The 12704-nt window shown below is 38.0% G+C and overlaps 1 protein-coding gene across 1 annotated transcript in view; it reads left to right on the top strand.

The window, feature by feature from the left end:
- The window catches only part of Kcnip4 (potassium voltage-gated channel interacting protein 4), a 413147-nt gene that overhangs the window by 21352 nt on the left and 379091 nt on the right, over window positions 1–12704 (top strand). The window lies entirely within an intron of this gene.

Here is a 12704-nt window from a genome sequence, read left to right as displayed (position 1 = left end):
ATGTTTTTGATTCACTATTTTTCTTGGCAGAACCAACTCTAAAGGCTTCTATTTAGCCTTTCCAACTGTGGTGGTTTGAATATTTACGAACACCATAGACTCATGTGTTTGAATGCTTGGCTGTAGGGAGTGGCACTATTAGGAGGTGTGGCCTTGTTAGAGGAAGTGTGCCACTGGGAAGGTGGGCTTTGAGGCCATCTATGCCGAAGCTACATCTAGTGACACAGTCTCCTGCTGCTGCCTATGGATCAAGATGTAGAATTCTCAGTTCTGGAAGCACCACGTCTGCTTGCACAGTGCCTTGCTTACCCTCATCACAAGGGACTAAACCTCTGAAGTTGTAAGCCATCCGCAATTAAATGTTTTTCTTCATAAGAGTTGCCTTGGTCATAGTGTCTCTTCACAGCAATAGAACAGTAACTAAGACTCCAACCATAAGAACCCTCACTCCACAGGTCAAGGAACCAATATGAGAAGTCTACTAATTTTCAAATATATCTACTCAAATTATATATTCTAGAAGTGGGGAAATAATAACAGGATGAATTCGGGGAGATTCCCCTTTGCCATAATGCTATGAAATTTACTATTTGCTTGGAAAATTTTCCGCTTATACAGATCAGACAAAATGGTGTAGGCTTTCAATGTTTCAATCCTTAAAACACAGTGATTGATTAGCTTGTAGGAAAGGTCCATCCGATTCATACATCCAGAAAATTAATTTTGCCTGAGCTGACCATTACAAGTCAGGCCCAAATGAGCATTGATTGCCTGTGCTGCCCATTACGATAACCTTGCCTGTGCTGCCCATTATGATAACCTTGCCTCTGGCAATTGAGTGCTGAAACTTGGCCTCTTGCTACACTGGTGGCCACCTAAGGGTCCTCTGAAAGGCTCCATACAACAGGGGATAGAAGCAGATGCTGACACTCACAGCCAGACTTTGGGCAGAGTGCCGAGAGTCTTATGAAAGAAGAGCAGGAAAATAGAAGGACAGGAGGGGGTAGGAGCCCCACAAAGAGACCAATGAATGTAAAATGTCTGAGCCCAGAAGGTTCTGCAAAGACTGTTGCATCAAAAGGATTTAGACCCACCACTCAGATGTAGCCAACTGGCAGTTCAGTCTCCATGTGGTTACCCAAGTAAGGGGAGGAGGGATTGTCTCTGTCATGAACCAGATTGCCTGCTCTTTGATCACTTGTCCCTGGTGTTTTTGCCTTGCCAGGACACAGAGGAAGAGTACGAAGGCAGTCCTGATGAGACTTGTTAAACTATGGGCTGATGGCAGAGGAGAACTCCCCCTTTCAGTAGACTAGGGGAAGGAATAGGGGGAAGAGAGAGGAAAGGTGGGACTGGGAGGCGTTGATGGAGGGGGCTTTAATTGGGATATATAATGAATAAATTATGAAAAAAAATTAAAATCACATTGAATTTAATTCATCAAACTGAACAGCAGCGTCTCCAACCCTGGCACAAAGGAAGGGCACAAGGAAAACACAGTCCAATGTGATGGTTCCCCTCTCACTATTTTGTATCATGTAGGATCAGTGAAGGGCATTATCTTCTGGGCCTTGCCATTGTGGAAGACTAGGTTTTATATGGCATACACACTCTAATACTGCAATTTCCCTGAGCTTTAAAATCCCTTCAACTCTAAGCAAGGGATATCAGGCATCAGTAAGCCATCTTTTGACAAATACATCAGCCAACGATTCAAACTTTTGGCACTCTTTTACTGAGCGAGCTTCCATATTAAAATCTAGAATCTCAACTCAGTAGGCCCATATCAAAAAACTTAGCCTGGTGGTTTTATTTTCTCCACTATTATTTCTCACCTTTAAAATCCATTCCCACACATACTGCCCAGACTTCTGGTGGAATGAACTGACAAAGTCATTCAGTAGTGCAGTGCACCTCCTTATAGACTACACTTTTTTCACACCCTCTAGGAGCCTGCTACTTCAAAAGGCTGGTTACATATTTAAAGGCAACTATTGGTGTTCTGTGAGATACATCAGCATTGTCTTGATTGGCATCTTCTTCAAAGAAAGTCAAGGTTGATTTAGCATACAATGAAGAATCAGTTTCCTCAGGCAAAGGCAGAAAAGGCAACATTTCAGGAGGTGAGGGTGTGAGCACATCTTCTAATGAGCGTGGAGAGATGAGACTACTTCCTCAGATGAGATAAACCCCTGAAAATATGAGGGTTCAAAGTTCTCAGTTTCAGTAGTGTCCTCCCACACATCTCCATCCCAAGTTATAGGATTCCATTCTTTACCAATGAATGGCTGCTGAACCTCTGACACCCTCTGAGACTGGGGCTTGAATTTCCCCTGTCATTCAGCTTACCTAATAATTAGGACTTTTGTTTAATTTTCTGAAACTTGAGCCCTGTGATACTGGGGAGAAGAATCTGTTCCAGGGAACACTTAGAAACCTTTAAATTATTTATGTGCATAAAATAAAATAAGTGAGTACACATCAAATAAGCTAAAATGCTTTAAAAGAAGAATAAATAAATAAGTGAATGGATAAACAAAACCAAAGTTATAATAAAAACCTAACTTGAAATACCATAAATACATTGAAAATAAAAAACATTTGTGTGTGTGTGTGTGTGTGTGTGTGTGTATTAAATCACGAAATAAGCAAGGAGCACTAACAATCACCGTCCTGCATGCCTATAATCCCAGAAATTGGGAGTCAGAAATAAGAGAATTATACATGTTCTTAGCCAACTACTTCAACATTCCAAGTTTCAGGACAGCCAGAGATAGCTACATAGTGAAACTTTGCCTCAGACAAACCGAGAGATCCTAGGAACACTAGCTAGCATATTTGATATTTTAAAATCTCTGCTGGATAAAATATAATTCCAAACCAAAATGATTAATTTTAACAAACAAATTAAAAGCAAAATAGTTTCAATGAATGCTTCCATTCATTGACAAAGTACATGAATGTGAAGTTGAAGGCCATTTCTATAATATAAAGCTCACAATGACAAAAAAAAAAAAGTAGAAATTTATGAGCAACTATCACACCGTCAAAGTTTTGTTCCCAGAGACAGAATCCTTGAAGCTTGGTGTTGTTGCTTCTACTGGAGGCTTATAGAGCAAATTTGTGCTTGATTGTAGTTCTTCAGGTTTTTTTTCTCATTCTTTCTTTCTTTCTTTCTTTCTTTCTTTCTTTCTTTCTTTCTCTCTTTCTTTCTTTCTTTCTTTCTTTCTTCTTTCTTTTCTTTTTCTTGTTTTACTTTTTGATGCTATCTATTGTCATCCTATTATGGCTTATGGAGAGAGAGTGCGAGTATTCTGTAGCACCACACCCAACCTCATGTCTTCACAGGATACTAGGGGCTTACTTTAATTCTATAACCTTGTTCAATGTTCTTCTAGACCAAGCACAATAACTGCAACATTTTTCCAGTTTTGCCTAGAGAGTAAATGTTCATTTTCTCATTTGTTAAATATTCTATATTTCCATAATTTCCCATCCCTATTCTCAAACTCTAGTAGCTACCATTCAGTTCAGACATGCAAATTCTATTATCTTGTAAATTTACAGTGCTCCCTTGGCAAATTCCTAACCCCTCCCACAACCTTCCTGAGACTCTTAAGTCATTGAAATGTCTTTTCTTTTTGTCCTGAGGTCCTTTTTTCTTTCTTCTGGGTTGGTTCCCTGTTCTGGTTTGCTATTGCCTGCTAGTTCAAAGAAAGAATCCCTCATTACCTGCTAAAACAGACACATGTTTGCAAAATTTCTCACTCTTGATTTTGCTTTTAATTTTCTCATTACTGGTGATTTATGCTCATGTTCTCAAGATTAGAGACAAGTTTTCTTTCCAGTTCCACAGGCTTCACTTTTCAATATAGTAGTATCTTGTTTAAAAGCCTGGTGTCATTCTTTTAATCTAATATGCTTCCCTTTTCCCTCTGGAAGCTGTTTAGCATTTCTGCCTTCATCCAGATATTCTGAAATTCCAAATTGTATGAGCTACTGTGGTTTTCTGTCCTTTCATTCTTCTGTGCCTTTGGAGGGCTCTTTCTACCTGATAGTCTGAAACTTCAATTCTGGGGACTCCTTTTGTATTAGCACTTTGAAGTGTGTTTCCCCCCCCCCCCCATGGTGCAGTGTTCGCTTTCTGTACTCCCTTAGTCAGACACTGGATCTTCTGAATCGATGGTATAGCTTTCTAATTGTGTCTTCCTCTCTAACACCATCTTCATCTCTCTCTATGTGGGATTCTACTGTATTTATTTTAACTATCCCTTAATTAATTCACTCTTTACCTATATACATTTCATTTTGATTTCCCAGGCCTTTTTTTTTTTCATTTCCTCCTTTTACAAAAGATCCTTGTTAGTGTTCCATTGTCACCACCTTAAAAATCTTCTCCTAAGATATCGATTCCAAGTATATTTTTCAGCATCATTTTCTTTGCTCTTTGCACTGACTCCTTTCCTCCTTTCCTCTGAGTTCCTTTTATTACTTGTTTTAGTCTCCGCCTTTCCATCCTAGTTGTCTATGAATATTTCACAGTGAGATAATAGTATGCTGATTGCATCAACTGTGTGGCTGAGCAGACCTTGTTTATTAGTGACATTCACTCCAGCTGCTGAGTTGGAAATTCAGCCATTTCATCAGAAGATCCTGAAATGTTCCTATTCCTGGGCCTATACTCCCTTGGGCCATCACTGATTTCCTATCATTTATCACTCAGAAATTAGATTAGGCTGAGTGAACAGAGAAATCTAACTTTAGTGGCTGATCAAATGAGATTCTGCCCTACCCAGATCTCATTCAATAAACAATACTAGAGTCCTGATTAAATTGAATCATTACCCACTGCCTTACTTAGCATACAGATTTCTTCACATTTATCACCCATAGTCTCAAGCTAGCTGCAGCAGCTCCAACCTCATGGCCATGTTTCAGACAGGACAGAAAAGAAGTAGCAAGTGAGCAAAGCTAAGCACTTGTATGAAAATGAACAATGAGTTGGCAAGCAGGCATTTCTAGGACTCTAGAAGACTTCTCTTTATATCCCAATAGTCAAAACTGTATATTTTGGTCTGTAAGGAAGTCTAGGATATTGAGGTTAACAGGAGAGTCACTGTCATCTCGGACATGTTTACTTTACAACTGGAAAGGAAGAATGGAGGGTTGAGAGGGTGTGTATTAAATAAGAAATGTGACATACATATTCTAAAATAATTTGTGCAGTGCCATGTGGGAGAATTTCTAACACATTGCTCTGGTTGGCTTATCTTACAATCAAATATTATATAATTGATCTAAAGAATGGTTAGATTTATGTTCTCTATTGTGATAGGAAGTTTAGAAAGAGCTTTCCCAGAAAACACAGTGTTAGGAGGCCATTGTATCTCTAAGTCCTCTTTAGAGTAGCTCCTCTAAAGCCACAGTGTAGTTCCCTTAAGAATAGTGGTTGGCTGGGTATGGGGGCACATTCTTTTAATCCCAGCACTCAGGAAGGCAGAGGCCGGCAGATCACTATGAGTTGGAGGTTAGCCTTGTCTACAAAGTGAGTCCAGGACAGCCAAGAGAACACCCAGAAACACTGTCTTGAAAATCAACAACAACAAAAACAAAACAAAACAAATAGTGGCTGAAGCTAACTGGTCATTGTCATTGTTTTTTTGTTTGTTTTCGCTAATTTTTTTTAATGTTTTATGTGGCAGAAAATAAGGATGTAATAAGCATGTGAATAAGCATTTTGAAATATGACCACACTGTGTATGTTATGGCTAACTTAAATTTTTATGATGTATTTTGGCAATCATTTAACACTGACATAATAACACTAGGAAAGAAGAAGAAAGGAAGGAAAAGAAGGAAGAAGGAAAAAAGTACTTTACTTAGGAACAGTTGTTTTAAAATAGAAATTCATAGTATCTCTGTTGTATTTTGTTTAAAGCTTGTTATGATTCCAGTAGAAGGATGTGTAAGAAAAGGATGGGTCCAGCCCCCTATGAGGGAGTGCCACAGAGAGTATAGGAACATAGGCTCAATACCACTCATCTGCAGGGACATACCCATATTGCATACTTGATTGGATGAAAACTGTTTGATAATCATATGCTTCACCTTCCATTTCTGTAAAATTTGACTATTAATAAATGCTGTGGCTAGGTCCTGGAAACCTGACTGGGAGATACAGAAAATTTAAAAGGACCAAAACAAGTAACATAAAGCTGAGTTGTGTGGGCTACGTGCTTGTATGGAGACATACCAGCAGTCAGGATCCTCTGTGCCATTAATACATTCAATATGAATGAGAAGGCAGTTATCTGAGGAAGTTGGCACATTCTGTGTATAGTGTTTTTAGCTAAGTATCAAACATTTATCAGTATCCATACTTGGACCCAAGGAAAAGCCTTACCATTACCGAGAAGTTGAGACATGAATGTCCTTGACGTGGCCGAGCATACACATTCACTTAGGAGTTCATCTGCTCTTCACAAAGAATACCTGATTCACAGGATTGCTATGAGCATTTGGTGGTCATTTATATACTGTATTTGATGAGCATTAGCTATTTTGTTTTAAAATTGTGGATGGAATTTGTATCATAGTCATAGCATTTGGTAAAGAATTTACCAATGTTAGGCTAAGTAGAGTTAGTTAGATGACTGTCAGATGTAATCAAGTTGAATTCTTTGAATCATTTGCATCAAATGAATCAATTGAATTCTTTGCTATTCAACCTAAGTTCTGAAGACTATGTTCTCACATGTTGCCTTAGGTTCTGAAGCTTAGAAATCTTAGATCAAAGAGTAAACAGGGTTGTTACTGTATCTCAGCTTCTTCATCTACAAGGCTCTGATTCTGAACAGGGTCAATTTACAGACACAAAGGGGAATGACAAGCTTAGCTGTGTGTTATTAATTGTGGTCACTGTTTTCTCAGGTTATTTCATTTCTGTTTTAGTGGAGGTAGCAGGACTATTTGGTTGAGCAAGATCTCTAGAATTACAGACTCATCTGTCTCTAGTACATAAACAAGATGTTTACACAGAGTATACAATGTCAGCTTTTCCCACAGTAGCATACAGAGGCTGTTAATTGTAGGGCTACTATGGAGGACAGAATTTGAATCTTTTTGTTACTATATATGATTTGTCTCTCTAGATCGGAGTCATTTGTTTGGAGCTCCTCTTATCTGTAAATGATAAGCCATGCTCTCTCATGAGAACAATTTTATTCAGTCCTAGTGTTTCCTTTATACTAGCTTATACAGATGGTTCATTGTTCAGAAAGTGACTTTCATAATTATAAGTAGAGCATTTCCTGCTTTGAGGTGCCTATGTGTTCTTTTATCTTCAGTAGGCTGAGCTCCCACAGTTCAGGTTTCCTGCTTTGTAGATGTTCCTTTTTCTGATATTGGTTTTGATCAATGGCATGTAGTATGAGCTCACCAAAGTATATGTTGAACATAAATGCCCAGATAGGTGACTTTATAAACTGCCCAGTTTGGGCAGCTTTCCTATAGCCTAGTGTGATGGTTTGAATAGGTGTGACCCCATAGATTCTTGTATTTAAATGCTTGGCCCATAGGGACTGGCATTATTAGTAGGTATGTCCTTGTTAGGGAAAGTATGTCACTGTAGGGACATGGTAGGTGGGGCTTTGAGGTCTTCTATATGCTCAAGTTTTGCCCAGTGTGGAATCCAGTCTTCTGATTACTTTCAGGTCAAGATGTAGGACTCTCAGCTCCTCCACCAAACTAAGTCTACCTGCATGCTGCCATGCTTCCTGAGATGATGAAAATGGACTAAATCTCTAAAACTGTAGGCCACCCTCAATTAAATGTTTTCCTTTATAACAGTTACCTTGGTTATAGTGTCTTTTCATAGTAATAAAACCCTGACTAAGACACCCAGAGAACAGAGTTCAGGAAATCTGGACGAAACACTTTTCTTTCACATCTCAGCATTTTCATCTATAAAGTGAAAAGACTGAATTAGAAATCCTTAGATTGAATAAAATAAACACCACATACACACAAGCACATGGTATGTGAATCTGCGTATCAGAATTACTAATCTTTTCTCCTAATCTCCAGGGTCGAGAACTACCTTGTTTAAATACATAAACCTTGTTTCAAAAAACTGGCAAAGATATCATTTCTAAAAAGGTTTATCACTTCCTGAATCTGTAGTATCACATTCATTTTTTTTCTAAATTGTTCCTAAAATAATAATTTATTAACAGCAAGAAAAAATATTTTTCAGTGTCATTAAGTTTAAAATATGGTCTTATAGCTATATTAAAATATTCAGAAAATTATTATTAATTATAGTTTAGAATTCAATGATTTCTGTACTATGAATTGAATAGGAAGAACAATAAAACTAATAACTGACTTTGAAGCAAAACCATTTTTTGCTTTAGCAGCAATCATTTAAAATATGTGATAGTCAAATACAAAGCAGATGAGTAAACATGACAGTGTGTTGCTGATTATTAATATTTATGAGTGATTTGTCTTTTAGTTAAACAACATTTATTCCTGAACCAGCTGTATACCCAAATCACCACACAGAAACTAAAATTTACTTAATTAACCTACAACACAATGCTCGGCAAAAGTTACTCTGTCCTAAACCTCCAAGCCCGCATAGTTTCCTACCATTCAGATTTCACCCATTATACTTGCTTTTAGTCATAGTTTAGGTCCAGGTCATGTCTCCTCCAGGTTTGAAGTCCTGCCCTGCAGATCTCTCTCTTCTACTCCTCCCCCTTGATTCCTTTTTCTTTTCTCTGCACCAGGATGTCCCACCCTATTCTCTCCCTTGCTCAGCAATGTGGCTGGTTGTTTTATTGACAATACAGAGGAACAAATGGCGGGATGTTTACACAAACTTGAGACAGGTGACGTCTAGGATACACATCACAATGCAATGTCCGGATTGAAACCAGATAGCGGGATAGAGAAATCAGTATTTGAATGAGCAAGGGTAAATTGTATGCATTCCAAAAGAACATTATACAAACAACAGTATCTAAGAATTTTACTATCTTCCTTTTGAAATATTTGAGTATTTGGACTTTAATCTTGAGAAATCTATAAATGTTGGGAATTTATGCTTAGAGAGTATAAGCCTATTTATCAAATCGTTCACAGTGTTTGTGGAAATATGACTTCTTTGATTGGAACTGAAGACTTTGCTGTTCTGTGCTATTTTAAGAAAAGCCCATTAGGAGTCTCTAGTAATTGAATTTTTCCATTGTAGTAACCCTTTTGATGTATGACCTTCTATATTGAAGTTGGAAGTGATTAGTACAAGTGTTCTCAATTTCCTCCTAGCTCTGTTGGTTTTAAAGGATTCTAAATTAATTTGTAAAATGTCATATCCCAAAGGGAGAAATCAAAATCCTTTCTCCTTCTGATTAGATTCCCAAAGCCTGACTTAAATTGTTGATTATTACTCAAGTCATTGCTTCCACAAGTACACATTCAGAAAAAAAGAAAAAAAAAGGCATTACCAAGGGTAGCTGCCCACTACACCTTCCTACTTCTTTAGAGTCATATTATCTTAATTATTACATACATATACGGCCCTTTCACAATATGTACAAAGTGTTCATAAGAATATTCTAGCATTTTTCTAGAAGGAGAATCTCTTCCAAAGGCTGTGGGCTATGATGACTTCCCCTCCCCCCTTTTATTACTTTAATGCAAGAGTAATGTTAAGTAGTTAGAGACTAGATGATTTCTTCAAGGTTGTATGAGACCTATAAGTGAAGTTTTATTCTGTTTCTTCTTACACAAATCATCCATTTATTCTGTGAGAATTAAGTAAGCACTTCCTGTACTACTGAATACCCTTAACTCCACTATATATTTGGGATTTATATATGACTAAAACCTTGTCCCTGGAGGTCTCTGTTTTAAAACACACCACACAAACACACACACACACACACACACACACACACGAGCAATATAAATAATAGCAGCAACAGAGGTGCATATTGGGGATAAATTCCAGGAGGCTGGAGCATAGGAAGAAAAAAGGAGAAAATAATATCTTCAGAGACTATCATACATGTAGTTAGAAGTTCTTGACTTAGAGCGAACAGGATGCTGCATTGGCTTAAATCTGCTAAAATAATATTTTACCTGAACTTTATGAATGTCATTTACATAGATGGACTGTGGAATATTGTCATGAATGAGTTCAGTGGAGATTCATGCCATCTTTCTTTCCTTTACTAGGAATCCTTTCTCTTACCACTAGTGTTAAAAGTCCATACTTAGACACCTGGTTTGAGTGCTTAGTTGAATGGAAAAGGCTTTTAGGGAAATGGAATCCAGGGACGAATGGCGGAAGACATTCAGACTTCCTGTAGGAAATCATACAGCAGCAATTTGCCTATGTCATCGTGCTGTGTCTGCCCAATCTACCATCCATTTGAACAGTCCATGATTAGGAGTAGTCATTAGAAAGTTGTAGGTCTCTAAGTGGTGTCATTAAGAATGTGCTGTAGAGTCTTTCAGAGCCCTCCTATGGTAAGCTCCTGTCCTGTTCCCTGTTGGACTAAGTGCATGGGATTTTAAGAAAGAAGGGAGAGATAGAAAGACCTGGAGGTTACAGGGGGACAGAGGCTCCAAAAGGAGACCAACAGAGCCAAAAACAACAACAACAAAACACTGGGCTCTGGGGTCCCTGAAGAGAATGATACCCCAAACAAGGACCATGTATGGAGAGGACCTAAAAACCCTGCTCAGATTTAGCCCATAGACTCAGTCTGCAAGTGGGTTTCCTAGTAAGGTAAGCAGGGGCTATATCTGGCATGAACTCAGTGGCAGGCTCTCTGTTCACCTCCCCCTGGGGGGTATAGTCTTGCCAGACCACAGAGGAAGACAATGTAGGCAGTCCTGATGAGACCTTGCCTTTCAGTGGACTAGGGGAGAGGAACAGGAGAAGAGGGATAGAGAGAGGGATTGGGAGGAGATGAGGGAAGGGGCCACAGCCAGGATACAAACTGAATAAATTATAATAAATGATAAATAAAAAATTTTAAAAGAATGTGCTGGAGGCATATAAAAAACAACAAACAACCTTGGCAATTACATTATGGGCGACAGATGTGCTTCTTCAAGTGGTTGATTTTCGTATGGAAAGTGTTCAATTCCCTTCTCAGTATTCATGCACTACTAATAACACTTAAGAATAACAACAAATAGAGGCAAATATATTGACAGCAAAGAAGTAACTTTGTAAACATGTGCCTTTATTGACCTTGGCAATGACACAATGAAATGCTTTAATCTAGCTCTGTTATTAATAACTCTATTAGCTGTAAAATGCTTCATCTGAACAAAGATAATACTGCCGACAACATATAGATGGAAAACATGCCTAGTCCAACAAAAGCTGTCTTTCAGATGACTGGCAACTGACTCTAAAGAAAAATCAGAAGACTTTAAATTTCTATTAGCATATATACTCTGCATCTTCTTTGTGGCAGGATGAGGAGAGACTGTATAAAATATTTATATGTACCAGTTACGACATAAAATAATAGCACTAAAATGAAATACAATGAGTAACGTGTCATGGCTTAAGTAGGTGCGGATTGTTGAGCTGAATTGAATTAGCATGGCTTGTCTTAATTTTTCTTTCCTCGCCTCAGCCTTTTTTTTTGTAAAGTACATCCATTTTCTTAATTCCTCCACAAGACAATGTAGGCTATGTGCAAAGCCTCAAGGGGGGGTGGATTTCAAAATTCATTTTCGAAAAGCAGTAAAGGATGGTGATAAAATTCTTTAGGCCTGAATTTTGCAGTTATATTTCCTTACCTGTAAAACACAGTTCATAAAAATTCTACCTAATAATTTTTCATGAGTATGTGTCATCAAAATACTCAGAACAATGTTAGATTCACAGCAAGCACTTCATACACATTAGCTAGTGTCATAACTTCGTATTGCTTTTACACAGGAAAAAAATAATAATGACCGACTTTAATAAGACATTTCAAGTTTTCACACAATGACTCTTATTCTTCCCAACATCTCTTTTAGAAAAATATTACTATTGTCTTGAGAAAGACTTTCTGAAACAACAATAGAGCAGATGTCCAAAAAAATAACTGGCAGATTATACAACTCAGTGGTCTAACTTGGAGTCTATACATGAATATTGTAGATTTGCATGATATAAAGTGCTGGCCATGCATTCACCTCAAATAATAACACTATTTATCTAAGAAGAAGGCAGTCTTCACATTGTACTATTCCTGGGTAATGATTGCTCTTTCAAAATGTGCAAAAGTAAATAAAACATATGAAGTGTTGGAGAAGAAAGTGCATAAACACTCTCTGCAAATGCTTCTAATGGTTTCCCTTTTCTACTTTACCCTATCCTAAGAGCTTTTATGATTGCTAACAATTTGCTTTCCCATTCACAATAAATTACTGCCAAACCACTTGATAACGTTTCCCCCTTCCTATTTTCACCCATGGCCTCTGTCCTACTTCCTTTATCGTAAGCATTTTAGCACCCTACTGCTTCACTTGTAGGAGGATTTCATTTTTCCCATTGATCCAAAGCTTCAGGAAACACTGCTCAAAAACAGCTGGCAGTGATTGTGAAGCCAAAACACCACTACCTTTTCAAATTCTCCTCACCAGCATGACAGGCAGTCCCCTGGAGCCCACTTCTTTCGGCTTCT

The sequence above is a fragment of the Psammomys obesus genome, unplaced genomic scaffold, assembly GCF_907164565.1.
Source record: "Psammomys obesus unplaced genomic scaffold, mPsaObe1.curated_primary_1811, whole genome shotgun sequence".
In the NCBI taxonomy this organism is placed as follows: Eukaryota; Metazoa; Chordata; class Mammalia; order Rodentia; family Muridae; genus Psammomys; species Psammomys obesus.
The sequence above is the reverse complement of the archived record's forward strand: the minus strand, read 5'-3'. Positions and strand labels throughout refer to the sequence as shown.